The 13790-nt window shown below is 29.8% G+C and overlaps 3 pseudogenes; 2 read left to right on the top strand and 1 right to left on the bottom strand.

Moving 5' to 3' along the window:
• The first annotated feature begins 6393 nt into the window (after window positions 1–6393).
• On the top strand, window positions 6394–7172 carry LOC110825780 (agamous-like MADS-box protein AGL62 pseudogene; annotated as a pseudogene).
• Window positions 7173–10135: 2963 nt separating this feature from the next.
• Window positions 10136–10462, top strand: LOC148270414 (agamous-like MADS-box protein AGL62 pseudogene; annotated as a pseudogene).
• A 903-nt stretch (window positions 10463–11365) lies between these two features.
• On the bottom strand, window positions 11366–13133 carry LOC148270413 (patellin-3 pseudogene; annotated as a pseudogene).
• Window positions 13134–13790: the final 657 nt, after the last annotated feature.

Genomic DNA, 13790 nt, shown 5'->3' with positions numbered 1-13790 from the left:
AAAAGATAATTTAATCAATTATTTTTAGTCAAATAAAAAGAATATCTTAGAAGCTCTATCTCATATTATTTAAGAAAGATTCGAAAAACTTCGAGTGCATTTATTTAGACTGCTCTAAATTAGTTAAATTATATTCTCTCCATTATTACAAAATCTTAAAGGAGTAAGTAATTAAGATATAGTTAATTTAAATGCAGGAATACTTAAAAATTTTAACTGTCAAATTGAGTAGTCTATAAATATACTTCATTCTACTTCATCCTTATTCAATCATTCAAATCATAAATTAATCTTTTAATTCATGCTAAATTTATCCATGGAGCCTCCTAAGAAGTTAAAGGGCCGCCAAATGATTGAGATGGTGAAGATCAAGAAGGCGACGAATCTTTAAGTTACCTTTGCCAAATGCCGGGCTGGCATTTTCAAGAAGGCGAGTGAAATTAGCACGCTTTGTGGCGTAGAAATTGCAGTAATTATTTTTTCACCTTCGAAGAAAGTGTTCTTTTTTGTCAGTCCTTCTGTGGAAAAGTTGATCAATCGATTCAGTGGCTTAATAGAACAACCTCCTTCAGCTAATAGATGCATGATGGATGCTCATATATCTATACTATTTGATTTTTATAACTAATTCTTGAATTTTTTTTGGACATGATTATATATAATTAAAGCTTAATGCCCAACTGGATGCTAAAAAGAAGTGAAGTGTGGAGCTTAAGAAGGTGATGAAGGAGAATGCAAGTAAAGCCTGGTGGATGGGTTCCATAGATGACATGAACCTTTCACAGCTTCAGCAATTTCAAGCTGCTCTTGAGGAATTATACGAGAATGTTATAAAAGTCGCCAAAGAAAATGATGCTGAAGAGGACAATATTAATCCTAATTCTGATGATCAGCTTTTTCTTGGAAGCTCTTCCAATGGAACTGGACTTCCATTTGAATCTATCCCCTTAAATGCTATCGTTGGTCTCAGAAACATGGTTAATCCGAACATGAATAGGGTTAATTCCAACATGGTTAATCCAAATGTGATTAGTCCCAGCATGATTAATCCTAACATGGTTAATCCTGCAGCTTATATGAAGATGCTTCGTGACATGCTCAACAACAATAATCCAAACATTCCCTTGTCCAATTCCATGATTCCCAATAATCCAAACATGGTCTCTAATGTCATGCCTATGAACAGTAACCCTACAAACATGATGCTACCGGCGGCAAATCTGATGATCAACAATGATCAAAACTTGGTTCCAGCCGATCATATGATGATGAACAATGACCAGAACATGATGGTGGGGGGATCAGATGCGATCAACGATTAAAACTTGATGTATACCAATGGTCTTAACAATGTGAACATGATGCCAGCTACAGGATATGATATGACTCAGAATAATGGTGGAAACGGGTAGGAGTTTTTCTAAATTTGAAATTTGTGGGAATGTGTTTTGATTAGTAAGGTCACAGAGTGCTCATACAGTTTGACTTTCATATTTAAGTTATATTATCAATGGAATGTAAAGTGATATATTTTATAAATAAAAGATCTATTTGCTTTCATCTTAACTCTAATTTTACAGTACTATATGTTATGCATGCATTATAAATCTTATATAGACGTGCACTGTTTAATACATATTAGGGCTTAGATTTCACCCCAAAAGCGAGAGAGAGAGAAACAACAGATACAAAGAATCAAAATGAATTTGCATTTACATATCCAATATGTTCTATTAGATGTTATATGGGGTGGCAGGTTCTTGAAAAATCATCCATGAAATATTAATTATTTACCGATCTACTGTTAAAACAGATGTATAGTGCGTAATGGCTGTAATAATCCAATGAAAAATAGAATATATAGCTTGTGGAGAAGATATATAGTGGATATATATAGATCAACTTCGAAAGTAAAACACAATTAACTTATTCTTATTTAACAAAAAATTTTAAGAAAGACATGGCAATGAAAGTAAAAATAAATAGTAAATTAAAAATGCATTATGCAAATACGGATTCAAGTGCACGTTATATTAAAATATCTATGCGTACTTAATAAATTTACTATGCAACGTGTTATAGTTTATACTAAAAATATGATATTTCAATAAATTATAAATAATCGAGTGTTGTTAAAATAATATCTCAAATTGAAAAAATTAATTGAAAAATTACAACCATGTTCTATATTTATAAAATTTTTATAAAACATATTGTGCTTTTTCATTAGCATAACTACTACTTATGATGGAAATTGGGAGGAACCCCAATCTCTTTGGGGTCTGAGTTTTTTTCAAAAGAAAAAACGCTCTCAAAGACAGATTACTTCAAGAAAATATTAATTCCAATTGAGAATATTCGATTAAAAACATGACTATCTAAATCCTTCCATTTTGTTGCAAATTTATTGGGAAGAATGACGAGATTAATGAAAAAGCAAACGTAAAAATTTAGTTAGATAATCCTAAAATTCTGACTAAAATATCTCTCGTGGAAACACTTTTAAGTCCCTATGGATTCAAATAGAGTATATATCATTTTGAATCAACATAGAGAAGATTAATAGAGAAGATGAGCAATCATCAAAAGCGTCAAGAAAGATAACATACTATGAAAGACAACTCACCATAGTGAAGAATTGAGCCAAATTGGAATAGTTTTATATGGAAGCTTCATCAAAACCTTTTATGGCTAAGGTTGAAAAGAGGAAAATTGTTATTAAAATAATTAGTAGGTTGGTAATTGTATGATATTCAGTACTTTGGGATTTTCTTATAAGTTTAATTTTTTTTATAAATAACATGTTAAACTTCATGGTGGTTTCGCAATATTCGCTATAATTTTATTACCAAGTTTGTAATTTTTTGTTGACTAACTTAATATTCATGTATGGAGAAACATGAAAAATATTTTCATTATCATCCCAAATTTGATATATATATATATTAGGAAATAGGTTGGTAATTATATAATATTGTGTATTGGGATGTGTTATTCAAATTTTATTTATCCGTGCATAGATGTTGACACTATTTTCATTATCTTGTCAAATTTGATAAGAAAGAAAATGTGGCTGCTAATAACTATTTCTAAGAATATTCATCTCATTTCGTTCTACAAGCAATGATGATTTGGAATGGTAAATTCGTATAACTTAAAGGTAATATTATATCAATTTTCAAGATTCTTTTACTATATATTTCAATGAGGTGATGTAAAGCATTCCAAACAAATAAGTCTTTAAAGCCGATATATTTACAAAGAAAATTCGTCTAAATCAAATTATATATTGAACAATATAAAATAAAAATACCCAACTTGGTGACTTAGAACGAGTAAGTCATCAAAACCAAAAAAAAATTATATAAAAAATTCATCTAAATCAAGTTGTATTGGATGGTGAAAAGTGATAATTTCCAACTTGATGATTCCAAACAAGTAAGTTATTAAAGCTAATAAATTTGTATAGAAAATTCATCTAAATTAAATTATGTATTGGATAGTGCAAAATGATAATGTCAAACTTAGTGACTCCAAATGAGTAAGTAATTAAAGTTAAAAAATTTATAAAAAAAATTTACCTGACTCAAGCAATATGTTGGATAGTGCAAAATAATAAAGTCAATCTGGTAACACCAAATAAGTAAGTAATTAATCTAAGAAATTTTTATAGAAAATCTGCCTAACTCAAACTATAGGTTGAATAGTGTAAAATGATAATGCACAGCTTGATGATTCCAAATGAGTATGTAATTAAAGTTAAAAATTTTCTACAAAAAATCCACCTAACTCAAGCTATATGTTGGATGGTGTATAATGATAATGCTCAATCTTGTGACTCCAAATGAGCAAGTAATTAAAGCTAAGAAATTTATGCAAAAAATCCACTTAAATCAAGTTATATATTAGATAGTGCAAAATAATAATGTCTAACCTAATGACTCTAAATGAGTAAGTAATTAAAGTAAAAAATTTATATAGAAAATCCATCTAAATCAGATTATATGTTTGATGGTGAAAAATGAAGATCCCCAACCTGGTAACTCCCAATGAGGAAGTAATTAAAGCTAAAAAAATTTATATAGAAAATCTCTCTCAATCAAGTTATATATAGAATAGTGCATAATAATAATGTCCAGCCTAATAATTTCCAATAAATAAGTAATTAAATTTTATAAATTAGTTTATATATTAGATGGTGCAAAATGATAATACGCAATCTGCTCCAAATGAATAAGTAATTAAAGCTAAGAAATTTATATAGAAAATTAATCTAAATCAAGTTATATATTCGATAGTGCAAAATGATAATGTCTAATCTGTTGACTCTAAATGAATAAGTAATATAATAAAGTTATTTGTTGGATAGTACAAAATGAAATTAAAAAGAGTTGTAAACACAATGCTTACAGTTTGTTTTATTTTATTTATGTTAGATATCTGATGCCTTAGCATTTGGGTTTTCGTCATGTTCCTTTTCATTGTAGCGTTGTGGTACTTTCAAAGAGTGCAATAATAACATAATTTTTTTATCTATGCATTTATTTTTATTTTCAAGTTGAAATCAACCCGCTATTCTAAGATTTGTAATAGGAGAAAATATTTTAAGTAATTTATTTTTAACTCATTAACTCAAGACGAAGGTAACGTCTAAATATAAGAAAACAAGATATTAAAGTCACATAATCATGCTTCGATAAGAACATGATCATCTCTGGGAATACCTTCAATTATGTCATATTTATTCGAGTTAGTTTTTACATTGACAATTATGAGTCTATTTTTGAATAAATACCTGTGTTGGTTAATTAACTAATATACACACATTAATTTTAAAATAATATAAATAACATTTAATTAAAAACGTACAAGGAAGTACAATCTCTTGTACAAGAAGAAATATACTAATTATTCAGTTAAATAATGGTTGGTATAAGTCATATCTTGAGTTAATCTGAAATACAATAAATGAAATGAATTAACTATATGGTAATTATGCATCCATGGACAAAGTACTAAATTTCATGATCAAATTTTTATACATTGTAAGAGTTGTGATATATCTATTAGATGACACTCTTGGTGTCATGTATGTTCATCCAATTTATTGATGCAATAAATAAATCATGATGATGAATGAATAGTGTTTAGTCATAATAAATCAATTATATTGGTTAATGTCCTATAAATAATTTAATACTAAGCCTATATGGGCCACATGCATAAGCTCCAACTAAGAAAATTCTATTAACACATAAATGCTAGCTAAGAAAATTCTACTAGTTTGATGTGGATAATTAATCTTAAAATAAATCAATAATGACATTAAGTATTATTCAGGAAAAATATTTTATTGAGAGTGCTTATCTAAGTATGTAAACATATCTATATATTTGGGAATATATCCCAAGTAGGGATAATATCTTCATTAAATGTTAAGTATGTAAACAAGGAAGATTTTATATTAGGACCAAACAATATTAAATAGAAATTTTCAATCAAATGGATCAAAAAAATTGGATTTTGTTTAAGCAGGCTCAAGTTGAAGTGTTATACAAATAAAATAATTGTAAGTCACCTTTTGAAAGTACTCAACATGAATTATATGAATTTCAAGTTTAATTGAATATCACGTGCAATCGAATTAAAACTTTTTTGTTATAAAGGTTAATCGATTGTCATAATTAAATTTAATTATTTAAAACTTTGAATTTTAAATGTGATCCAATTGATAGTTATAATTTGCAACTTAGATCCATCCTTAATGCTTATAAATAAATTAAAATTATCCATTGTACTAATGATCAATTAATTTTATAAAGAATTCATCATAGTTTTTAAATTTTAATATATAATATAATACATTTTTATATTTTTTATTACTTTAACATAAATAATCTAAGGATTTTTATCATTGCAATTTGATTCATTGTGTCTCGTAACAAGAAACAAATAAATAAAATTAAAAGTAGCTCTCTTACCTTCTCAATCCCAAATTAATATCGAGAATATATATGCATATATATAATATAAAAAATGTAAAATTTTCAAGAAGGTTCAATTTTCATATATATCCATCTAGCTTTGTATCTATAAATGTTAAAACAATGATGATTTTGCAAATTGTATAAAGTACAGCTAAAATTTAACTTTAATTGTCTAAATTTTTCCTACTGTATATTTCAATAAAGAGAAGATTCTCAAGCAACCCTAAAGATGTAAGTTATTAATATAGGAAAATATGTACAGGATGTCTACCTAAAATTTATTAATCACAACCTTGATTTAAATCTCCTATAAATATCACTCATTTCCCCCCTCTTTCAATACAATTATTTCTCTCCATTAATCTCTCTTTTAATTTCTCTCTGCACATATTCAATACTTGTAACTATGGCGAGAAAGAGTAAGGGACGACAAAAGGTTGAGATGGTGAAGATGAATAATGAAAGCAATCTCCAAGTCACTTTCTCCAAACCTCGAGCTGGACTTTTCAAGAAGGCAAGTGAATTGAGCACTCTATGTGGGGCTGAGATTGCTATTATCGTCTTCTCACCTGGTCAAAAGGTCTTTTCTTTTGGTCATCCTTGTGTCAAGACTGTGTTGGAACGTTTTGTTAGTGGTAATCCACCACAAGCTACTTCTGGAACCATGAAACTCATTGAGGCTCATCGGAACGCTAGCGTCCGTAAGCTCAACATGCAACTCACTCAGGTTATTTTAATTTCTTTCCTTTCTAATAAAACGTTTTCAATATAAATAATATATATTAATTCTACTACATGTACAGGTTCTGAACCAACTCGAAATCGGGAAGAAACGAGGCGAGGAGCTTAACCATATGAAAAAGACAAATGAGAATCAATGTTGATGGATGGCTCCCAAGGAAGATATGAGCTTAACACACTTCAACAATTGAAGGCCTCTCTCGATGAGATGAAGAAGAATGTGGCTAAGCATGCTGAGAAGATTGTGATTCGTACCCCAAATAGTCATCATCCTCATCCTCATCTTCCTCATCCTCATCCTCATCATCATCATCCTAACCATCATTTTTTCTGGGAAGTTCTTCCTGTGGAACAGGTCTTCCTTTTGATACAAAGCCTGCTGGATTCAGTTCTAACATTGTTCCATTCAACAATCCAAACATGATGCCTCCAAAGTATCATTGATTTGGCCAAGGATTCTTCTAAGTGAACTTTTTTTATTTATGTAAAACAAATTTTTAATTTTTCCAACACAGTAAATGCCTCAGGATTAGTCTTTAGATAATATTTGGTTTTAGAATTTTAGCTTCTGATATGAGTAAGGGTTTGTTCTAGAAAATAAGAGGCATCTTATTTTATGTTATTTGTTCAAGTATTTTGTAATCGTTCAATGATATTGCATCTAGTTCTTAATATAAATTTTCTTCCTTCAAACCCTTTGCGCTTGATTATATATATATATATATCTCTCTCAAAGATTCTACTACGCTTTTTCTTTTTATCTTCCGTTGTGACACTATTAACTGCTACCTATATAATGCATTATGCAAATACGGATACAAGTGCACGTTATCTTAAAATATATATGCGTACTTAATAAATTTACTATGCAACGTGTTATATTTTATATCAAAAATATGATATTTCAGTATATTATAAATAACCGAGTGTTGTTAATATAATATCTCATATTGAAAAAATTAATTAAAAACATTAAAACAATGTTCTATATTTACAAAAATTTTATAAAATATATTGTGCTTTTTCATCAGCATAACTATTACTTATGACAGACACTGGTGAGGAACCCCGATCTCTTTCGGGTTTGAGTTTTTTCCAAAAAAAAAAAAACTACCCTCGAAGACAGATTCCTTCAAGAAAATATGAATTCCAACTGAGAATATTCGATTAAAAACATGAGTACCTAAATCCTTTCATTTTGTTGTAAATTTATTGGGAAGAATGACGAGATTAATGAAAAAGCAAACATAAAAATTTAGTTAGATAATCCTAGAATTTTGACTAAAATATCTCTCATGGAAACACATTTAAGTCCCTATGGATTCAAATAGAGTATAACTAATTTTGAATCAATGTAGAGAAGATTAGAGAAGATGAGCAATCATCGAAAGCGTCAAGAAAGATAATGTACTATGAAAGACAACTCACCATGTTGAAGAATTGAGCCAAATCGGAATAGTTCTATAGAGAAGCTTCATCAAAACCTATTAAATATAAGGTTGTAAATATGAAAATGGTTTTTAAAATAATTAGTAGGGTGGTAATTGTATGATATTCTGTACTTATGAGATTTTCTTCTTTAAATTTTAATTTCTTTTATATATAACTTATTAAACTTCATGGTGGTTTTGCAATATTCGCTATAATTTTATTACCAAGCTTGTAATTTTTTGTTGACTAATTTATTATTCATGTATGGAGAAACATGAAAAATATTTTCATTATCTTCCTAAATTTGATATATATATATATATATATTAGAAAATAGGTTTGTAATTATATAATACTGTGTATTGGGATGTGTAATTCAAATTTTATTCATCCTTGCACAGATGCTGACACTATTTTTATTATCTTGTCAAATTTGATAAGCAAGAAAATGTGGCTGCTAATAACTATTTCTAAGAAGATTCATCTCATTTCGTTCTACAAGCAAGGATGATTTGGAAGTGGTAAATTCGTATAACTTATAGGTAATATTATATCAATCTTCAAGATTTTTTTACTACATATTTCAATGAGGTGATTGTAAAGCATTCCAAACAAGTAAGTTTTTAAAGCCGATAAATTTACATAGAAAATTCGTCTAAATCAAATTATATATTGAACAATATAAAATAATAATGCCCAACTTGGTGACTCGGAACGAGTAAGTCATCAAAACCGAAAAAAAATTATATAGAAAATTCATCTAAATCAAGTTGTGTTGGATAGTGAAAAATGATAATGTCCAACTTGATGATTCCAAACAAGTAAGTTATTAAAACTAATAAATTTATATAGTGAATTAATCTAAATTAAATTGTGTATTGGATAGTGAAAAATGATAATGTCAAACTTAGTGACTCCAAATGAGTAAGTAATTAAAGTTAAGAAATCTATATAAAAAATTCACCTAACTCAAGCAATATGTTGGATAGTGCAAAATGATAAAGTCAACCTGGTAACACCAAATAAGTAAGTAATTAAATCCACGAAATTTTTATAGAAAATCTACCTAACTTAAACTATAGGTTGAATAGTGCAAAATGATAATGCACAGCCTGATGATTCCAAATGAGTACGTAATTAAAGTTAAAAATTTTATACAGAAAATCTACCTAACTCAAGCTATATGCTGGATGGTGTATAATGATAATGCTCAATCTGGTGACTCCAAATGAGCAAGTAATTAAAGCTAAGAAATTTATGCAAAAAATCAATTTAGATCAAGTTATAGATAGTGCAAAATAATAATGTCTAATCTGATGACTCCAAATGAGTAAGTAATTGAAGGCAGAAATTTATATAGAAAATTCATCTAAATCAGATTATATGTTTGATAGTGAAAAATGATAATGCCTAGCTTGGTAACTCCAAATGAGGATGTAATTAAAGGTATGAAATTTATATAAACAAGTTAAATATTGAAAAGTGCAAAATGATAATGTCCAGCCTGATAATTCCCAATAAATAAGTAATTAAAGTTAAGAAATTTATAAATCAGTTTATATATTGGATGGTGCAAAATGATAATATGCAATCTGCTCCAAATGAATAAATAATTAAAGTATATAGAAAATTAATCTAAATCGAGTTATGTATTCGATAGTGCAAAATGATAATGTCTAACCTATTGACTCCAAATGAGTAAGTAATTAAAGCTAATAAATTTATAAATCAAGTTATATGTTGGATAGTAAAAATGATATTTTCCAATATGATGAATCCAAATGAGTAAGTAATTAAAGATTAAAAAATTTATATAGAAAATCCATTTAAATAAAGTTTGATGTTGCATAGCACAAAATAATAATGTCAGTCCGACGACTCTTATAAACACTACACATTTTCTATCAGTTCCTAGTAAATTATAAACCAACTTTTTTATCTTTTCTTCACATCGTCTTTTTCTTTCACTTTTAGCAATGGATAGGAAGGGCAAGGGCCATCAAAAGATTGAGATGGTGAAGATGAGTAACGAAACCAACCTCCAAGTAACTTTCTCAAAACGAAGAGCTGGTCTTTTTAAGAAAGCTAGTGAATTGTCCACTCTTTGTGACGTTGATACTGCGATGATTGTTTTTTCCCCTAGTAAGAAGGCTTTTTCTTTTGGTCATCCTTGTGTTGAAAAAGTGATTGAAGATTTCATTTGTGGTAATCCTCCACGAGATACTTCAGGAGCCATGACGCTCATTGAGACTCATCGCAACTCAAGGATACATGAGCTCAATATGATCCTCACACAGGTTTGAGTAGACCATATGTAGATTTTAAAACTTAATATACTTATTTGATCTTATTTTTGTTGGATTAAAAATAGGTTATCAATCAATTGAAAATCGAGAAAAATCGCAATGCAGAGCTTAAGGAAATACAAAAAAAAAAGTGAGAGTAAGTGTTGGTGGATGGGTCCGAAAAAGGAAATGAGTTTCTCACAACTTGAGCATTTAAAGACATCTCTTAAGGAATTGAAGAAGAAAGTTACTAAAGAAGCTGAGACGATTATAATTCAGAACAAATTAAACATGATGCCTCATGTATTGAACGACTCAAACGCGATACCTAACGTGTTCAAGGATAATCCTAATATATATATTCAAGGAAATGGGAAAAAAAAGATTCTACTAAGTACATTTCTTGATTAAGTCTTGGAAGGATGAAATTAAAAAGAGTTGTAAACACGATGCTTGCCGTTTGTTTTATTTTATTTATGTTAGATATCTGGTGCCTTAGCATTTGGGTTTTCATCATGTTCCTTTTCATTGCAGTGTTGCAGTACTTTCAAAGAGTATAACAATAATATAATTTTTTTATTTATGCATTTATTTTTATTTTCAAGTTGAAATCGACCAACTATTCTAAGAGTTGTAATAGGAGAAAATATTTTAAGTAATTTACTTTTAACTCATTAACTCAAGACAAAAGTAACGTCTAAATATAAAAAAAAAAGATATTAAAGTCACATAATCGTGCTTCGATAAGAACATGAATCATCTTTGGGAAAACCTTCAATTATGTCATATTTATGCGAGTTAAGTTTTTACGTTGACAATTATGAGTTTCTATTTTTGAATAAATACCTGTGTTGGTTAATTAACTAATATATATATATACATCAAATTTAAAACAATATAAATAACATTTAATTAAAAACATACAGGGAAGTACAATCTCTCATATAGGAAGAAATATACCAACTATTCAGTTAAATAATAGTTGGTACAAGTCACATCTTGAATTAATCTAAAATATAATAAATGAAATGAATTAACTATATGGTAATTATGCATCCACGGACAAACCATTGAATTTCATGATCAAATTTTTATACATTGTAAGAGTTGTGATCCATTTATTAGATGACACTCTTGGTGACCTGTATGTTCATCCAATTTATTGATGCGATAAATAAATTTTATGAGTTTTCTTGATTTCAAAAGATTAAATCCTAGTTAATTCAAATTTAATCAGCAATTAATTTGATTATCATTCTAATTATTACCTGTTTGGCCACAAACTCAGGGTAATTGTCCTGAAGAATGTGCAGAGCCTGTTTAGTTGCCAATCTAAGCTCTCTTTTTCCAGGTCCAGGGGAATTCTTCAGATCATTAACCTGAAAAATAGTACAAACACCACCAGGACTAAAATCAAGTTTCCTTATACTCCTTTCCAAGAATTGAATCCGCCATCTCAAAAACTTCATCCTCTTCTCTTCATCTGAAAATGTCTTCTGATACAACTCCTTGTTCTGAAACTCTCCATAAACGTTGTAACAAACTGGATGCCCGTCCTTGTCATGTCCGTGCATAAACACAACTTTGTCCAGGTCATCGCCGAGATCTTCGTCGACAAGCTCCTCGATGCCGAAGTCTTTTCTCCATTGAATTGTGTTCTTGATCATGATAAAAGCGTCCTTGGGTTTGAAATCCCTGGCTCTGAGGAATTTCAGCAGAATGACATCGCTCCGGTCGTCTTTCAGAAGAGGAATTCCCCAAGTGGAGAATTCCTCCGGCGAGTGAGTCTCCAGCTTCACTTCTTCTTAAGATTTCTCTTGTGGGTTTTCAGGAACTGCTGGTTCTTGAGGTGGGTTTATGGTGGTGCTAGCATCGGACTCAGCGGAGAATACTGCTTCGGTTTTTGGTTCAGTTGCCATGGTAGATTCTTTTGGAGGTGGCGGAGAGCTGAATTAACGAGTGTTTAGAGCTTCCTGAACAAGCTGCTTGAATTCTAATAAAGCTTTCTTCTCGAACTCAGAGAGATCAGCCACGTTATTGCTCTCCTCCTTGAAGGAAACCAAGCTCTGAGGAGCCCTACTTTTATCTTTCACGTCGCCGGAAACCTCCTCGTCGGCGTTAACCGCCACTGTTTTCTCACTTACTTCCTGCTGCGGCGGCGGAAGCTCCTCTTTCTCCATCATCGCCGCAAGCGATCTAGACTCCGCGGTCACCTGCTCCGGTTCTTTCTCCAACGTCAAGGTCTTCTCAGGTTCCGTTTCCGGCGGCTGTTGCTCTTCCTTTTCTGGAATTTCCGGAGGTTCATCAGAAGGAAGAGGATCAAGAGGAGGAGGCGGAGTCTGTTCAGTTAATGTTGGCTGTGCTGGTGGGTCTTCCTTGTCCGGTGCAGGGGAAGCATTTTCGGCAGCGGAAGAGGGCGGCGACGGCGCTGCCGGAGCCTCCGCAGGTGGCGGAGGGTGTTGTGGTTCGGCCATGAGTTGTTTTGGGTTTGTGTAGTTTTGGGGGGAAAGAGGTGGAGTTGGAGAAAGTGAAAAGTGGTTGGGTTTTGTCTATATGCGGTCAAGTTTAGAAGTTATCAAGAAGCCATGGAAAGACAGAAGTTGGCGAGCAGAAGGTTGAAGATGAAGGGGGGAGTTTCTTTCTGACAAATATCTGGAATCCTATGCTTCGTTCACATCATTTTCTTTTCCTGTCCTGCCCTTTTTCATTTAAAATTTTCGAAAATATAAATATTTAATTCTTTTTGCCTTTTTGTAAAGAGAGTGAATTTTTTTTTTAGTTTTACCGTTGCAAGTGCGTAATAATAGTTTGCAAGCATTAGCTTCTCCAAACCATTATTGATAGAAAATTTTATATTTGTGATTAATAATATTTTAAATTTTATTTTTTAATTATTAATTAATATTTAGATTAAATAATTGTTTTTTATTTATTTTTATTATTTAAATATTTAATAGTATTTATTTTCATTATCAAATTTATATTTTATTCAATCTATTTTTTTATTTTAAATTTGATATTAACGTTAAGTCTGTATTAAATAAAAAAAATAAAAATAAAATTGTAATACCCTTAATTTATTTTAATATAATTAAAATTAATTGTATAAATATAAATTTTTAATTTTTTTAATTTTTAAAATTTTTATTAATATAAAAATGAAAAAAAATAAGAGCATGATGAAATTGAAAATAATTTTGAAAAAAATAGATGAAATTTTGAATTATGTGGGTGTTTTTGAAAGAAAAATCAGAAATTGATGGTCAAAATATAATTTAAGAAAATTGTGATACATAGGACACCCAGTCAACAGCTCCGACAAATCGGAGCCCGCCGTTTGGCAAGG

The sequence above is a fragment of the Carica papaya genome, chromosome 1 (assembly GCF_054855325.1).
Source record: "Carica papaya isolate Zhongbai chromosome 1, ASM5485532v1, whole genome shotgun sequence".
NCBI lineage: Eukaryota > Viridiplantae > Streptophyta > Magnoliopsida > Brassicales > Caricaceae > Carica > Carica papaya.
This window is presented reverse-complemented; position numbering and strand designations above follow the sequence as displayed.